The sequence below is a fragment of the Propithecus coquereli genome, unplaced genomic scaffold (genome assembly GCF_000956105.1).
Source record: "Propithecus coquereli isolate 6110/MARCELLA unplaced genomic scaffold, Pcoq_1.0 Scaffold86, whole genome shotgun sequence".
NCBI lineage: Eukaryota > Metazoa > Chordata > Mammalia > Primates > Indriidae > Propithecus > Propithecus coquereli.
In genome coordinates this window covers 3,672,005-3,677,230 of record NW_012154840.1, presented here as the reverse complement: position 1 = coordinate 3,677,230, position 5,226 = coordinate 3,672,005, and the positions used below count along the sequence as shown (strand labels likewise).

Here is a 5,226-nt window from a genome sequence, read left to right as displayed (position 1 = left end):
GGCATGTGAAGAACGTGTGAGGGGGGATGCTTCCCCAGCAGACAAGAGAAAGGTCTAGGCATGGGTCCATATGTATATGAGCAAGCATTGGAATAGGGGGACTAGGGACGCCAAGAGCATAAGAGCTAATGTGCCCAATGCATGTCTATCACATCCATGTACAGACACAATGGTGCCCGCTCTCACCCAGCCCTCATTTATATCTGCTATTAACTTACTCCTCCAACAAGACAGTCTTTGCTAAGGCTTGTGCAAGGAGAAAATCACTTCTGCTTGGGAACTCAGCTTAGCTCCGGTCTATGAAGACAGCTAAGGAGCCCAGCCTCTGCCCTTCAGGAGTTCATACCTATAATGGAGGAAAAAACACCCACAGACTTGAAGAAGTGACTCTCAGTTTAAGATGTGTTTAATTTTAAGTATCTAAGGGACATCTAGGTCGAGGTTCCACTAGCCAATTGGATATGTGGATCTGAGGCTCAAGAAAAAGATCAGGCCTGGAGGTAGAGATTTGAGAGTCATTTTGAAAAAGATCATTGTTAAAGCCATGGAAGTAAATAGAATCCATCAGCGATCTAACGGATACCCTCTAAAATAAGAATGGAAGAGGGCCAAAGGTGGATTCTTGGGCCCAATTACTTTGAGGAATAGGAAGAAGTAGAAAGGTTCAACCAAGGAGACTCAGAAAGAGCAGTCAGAAGGTAGAAGGAGAATCAAGAGAATATCATCATGAAAATCAAGGGAGGAAGAGTTGTTAGAAAAAGGGTAAGTACAGAGAAAAGTGTTCAAGGAAATTAGGACAGAATAAAGGCTGTTTGATTGGTGATCTTGGGAAAGTGGTTTCAATCAAACCTTGAGGGCAAAATTTAGACAGCAAAGAACTAAGGCATGAGAGGTAAGGTAGCCATAGCCAGTACCCAGGTTTGAAAGGTTTGCTCATTGATGACAGGACGGAGAGGATAGCCAAGTTCTTATGTGAATAGCCCAGTACTTTCAGGGATAGAGAGAGCTGAACTTTCTGCCCTCCCTGTCACTCTCTTGTCAAATTCGCCTTAGGTTCCTTGGTCTCCTTCCTGTCTTGGCCTATCCTCTTTCTAATAGGCCACAAAGAACTTGACTGAAGAGATATAGAACCATGGCAAATACTTGCCCTCTAACCCCAACTGGGATCTGTCTATTGCCCAATATACTTCCTAGTCATCTCATGTTCACTCCCCAAAGTGATGGTTTCAATTCTTGTCCACTTTCCTTAACATACTCGCCTCCACCCATTCTTCCCTAGTAGATGATCTCACCTCCCACTATACCTTCAAGGTACTCTTATCCTGCCCAAACTCATTCCACTTCTTGTTCGAATATCTCCAACTCTATACCCTTGCTCTCATTCTCCTCCTTTCCCTACAATCTTTGAGGATAGTGTCAGCACCCTAACCCTGCCTTCAATTCAGTTGCCAGAAGCCCTTCTCCAGAGCTCTTCTCACTCATTTTATCCTCTCTCAGATTGATTCATATATGTGTGTCTTATCTCCCCTACAAGACCCTGAGCACCTTGTGGCAGAGACTGTGTTACACTGTTTCATAGCTCCTACAGTAAAGCTTATAAAAAGCAATTGACTTTAGAGAGCAACTTGATTTCAAGAATCCAATTCACTGTAAATCCTTGGAAAACCATAGCTTCTGAGAAGCAATTTAGCGTAGTGGTTAAGAGCACATACTTTGGGCAGTACATTGAGCTCCATAGAGATAGTGCCAGGGCAAGTGACAGCTGGACAGGGACTGCATAACTCTGTGCTGAGGAAAAACAACTAAACATGGGCAAAGGAGATCTAAGAAGCTGAGAGGCAAAATGTCACCATATGTATTCTTTGTATGAACTTCTCAGGAAGAGCACAAGCAGAAGCACCCAGATGTGTCGGTCCGCTTCTCAGAGTTTTCTAAGAAGTGCTCAGAGAGGTGGAAGACAATGCCTGTGAAAAAGAAAGGAAAATTTCAAGATATGGCAAAAGTGGACAAGGCCCATTATGAAAGAGAAATGAAACCTCATATCGCTCCTAAAGGGGAAACAAAAAAGAAGTTGAAGGATCCCAATGCACCCAAGAGGCCTCCTTCAGACTCTTTCTTGAGTATTGCCCCAAAATCAAAGGAGAACATCCTGGCCTATCCATTGGTGATATTGCAAAGAAACTGGGAGAGTTGTAGAGTAACACTGCTGCAGATGACAAACGGCCTTATGAAAAGAAAGCTGTGAAGCTGAAAGAAAAATATAGAAAGGATATTGCTACATAGTGAGCTAAAGGAAAGCGATGCAGTAAAAAAACAGAGTCATAAAGGCTGAAAAAAGGTAAGAAAAAGAAGGAGGAAGAGGAAGATGAGGAAGATGAAGATAAGGAGAAAGAGGAGGAAGACGAAGATGATGATGATGATGATGAATGAGTTGGTTCTAATGAAGTCTTTTTTTCTTATCTATAAAGTATTTAACACCCCTGTACACAACTCACTCCTTGTAATGAAAAAAATTGAAATGTGAAGCTGTGTGAGATTTGTTTTTAAATTGCACAGTGTCTTTTTTTGTACAGTTAACACACTACCAGATGTGTGTTTGCATAGCCCTGTCCTGGTGGTATTTTCAGCAGCCACTAACCTTACCTGGTATAGTATGAGGGTTGCAAACTGGCATGGAGATTTAAAGCAGGTTCTTTTTTGATGCACAGCACAAATTAGTTATATATGAGGATGGTAGTTTTTTCACCCTCAGTTGTCTCTGATGCAGTTTATACAAAATAATCATTGTTCTGGTTGTTCTGTTAACTGAATACCATTCTGTAATTGAAAAAAAAGTTGCAGCTGTTTTATTGACATTCTGAATGCTTCTAAGTAAATACTATTAATATTTTTTCTATTAGTTAAAAAAAAAGCACATACTTTGGAGCCAGACCACCTGGATTAGAATTCTGGTTCCACCATTACTAGCTGTGTGATCTTGGGTAATTCACTTATTTCTCAACATTTTATTAAGACATTTTTGAAACATCCCCAAAAGTTGAAAGAATTTTACAATGGACACTCATATACCCACCACTAGATTCTACCATTAATGTTTTCCTATATTTGTATTATTATATATATATCCATATATCAAACCATCTTTTTGTTGTTATTATATCTCAGAGTAAGTTGCTTATATCAGTACACTTCCCTGTCAGCATTTTAGCATGCATATCATTAACTAGGGTTTAGACTAATTCTCATTTAACCTCTCCATGCCTTAGTTTTCTCATCTATAAAACATACATATTAATAGTGCCTCCTTCAAAAGATTTCGGGGAAGGTTAATACATGTAAACACTTAGAATAGTGCCTGCATATAGAAAGTATTCAAAAATGTTAGTTATTATCATTATCACTCTAGGAAATTCCATCGCCCCAATTGCTCCTGAGAGAACCAGGCCAGCTGGCCAGAGTTATATCTCTGCCTTCCTCTCTTATCCCCACATACACATAAATTCATGAATTATCTCCTGGGTCTTCTGTGGTCCCCATACCAATAAGAGTTTATTCTTGCTCCCAAAAGAGACAACTTTCTCACCCTTCACTCTTCACACCCCTAGGCACTCAGTCACCCTGGCCTGAAACCACAGAACTTCCTTCTTGGCTGTGTAGCTCCTTTGTCATCTGTCTTTGCTGCATTCTGGCTAGGGGCACTTGGAGAGAGAATACTAGCGAAGGGCTAGAAAGGTCTTTGCCAAAGGAAATGTCTTTCTTCTGCACCACGTTGCCCTTGATTCTCTTTCAAATCACAATCCATTCTAACTTGAAAATCACAAATGAGAGAAAGGACTGAATGAAATATTTGTGCTGTAAGCCAAATGAGCACCTTGGGGTATCAAGGAGGGGATGGCACAGACCATGACCAAAGGGCATCCCTCCTCTCTCCAAGAGGAGCCATATAGCTAAAGAGACTTGTCTAACAGCCTAATCACACTCCTTGTTATTATATATAAAAGGGTGGAAAAAAAACCTTAATCCAAAAGAACACAATATACTGCCTGGGATAATTTTCTCTCTGGGCCCCATCACCCCACCTCTTCTTGACCAAGTTGTATGTAGTAGACAGAATGCTAAGATGGTCCACCAAGATTCCTTGCCTCTGGTTTATACATCTTCTTCTCCCATTTATTCAGTTAAACACTAATCTAGGTGCTGCTGTGAAGAGATTTTGCAGATATAATTAAAGTCCTTACTCAGATTACTTTAATTTAGGGAGATTATCCTGGGTGGGCCTGACCTAATCAGGTGAGAACTTTAACAAAGTCAGAGACATTCAAAGCAGTAGAGGCTCTCTTGGCCTTGGACAGACAAACAGCCATATTGTGAACTGCTTGTGGAGGGGACCACATAGCAAAAACCTAAAAGCAACCAATAATAGCTGAGAGTGGTCCCTAGCCGACAGACAGAAGCAAAGTGGAGACCTCAGTTCTACAGCTGCAAGGAAATACATTCTTCCAAAAATCAGTGAGCTTGGAAGAAGATCCGAAGCCCGAGATGAGATTGCAGGCGCGGCCAATACTTTGACTTCAACCTTGTGAGACCCTGACTAGAGGACCCAGCTAATCCATACCTGGACCCTTGGCCCACAGGAACTATGAGATAACAAATTTGTGTTGTTTTAAATTTGTGGTAATTTAACTAATATAGTGTAGAAAACTAATATAGTGTAGAAATATAGAAAACTAATATAGTGTAGAAAATCCCTCTTCTGCCCTAGTTCACTGAAGACAAGGTTAGAATTTGTCAAAAAGAGCTTTGACCAGGAAAACAAGAGCAAAGAAAATAAACACCAGCACAGACCCAGCTAAGTTTACAGAGCAACGAACTCTGATCCAAAAGTAGCTCGAGTAGTCCCACAGGTTGGCCCGTCTGACATAGCTAATGGGACATCGCATCCCAGTTCCTTCTGCTTATCCCTCAGCACTGCCTGGGGTGAGGCAGTCAATGGTAAAGCAAGCCACTCAAACTTTGATCCCCAGGTTCTGGGCTATGCCCTGCTTTACTTACAAAGCCGCCCTAGCCTTCTGGAACAGAAAGACCTTTTCCTTTCCTGTCCTGATGATTACTCTTTGGGATTACATACCCTTCCTCACCAACCTTTCAGTCACTTCTTTAGCCAATCAGAGAGATTTTCAGGGCTCCAACCACTAGAAATCCTACCCTCTGTCCTGGCCTGGTCTG

The 5,226-nt window shown here is 41.5% G+C and overlaps 1 pseudogene; it reads left to right on the top strand.

The window, feature by feature from the left end:
• LOC105826152 overlaps window positions 1–2,430 on the top strand; it is a 44,706-nt pseudogene extending 42,276 nt beyond the window's left edge.
• The last annotated feature ends 2,796 nt before the right edge of the window (window positions 2,431–5,226 follow it).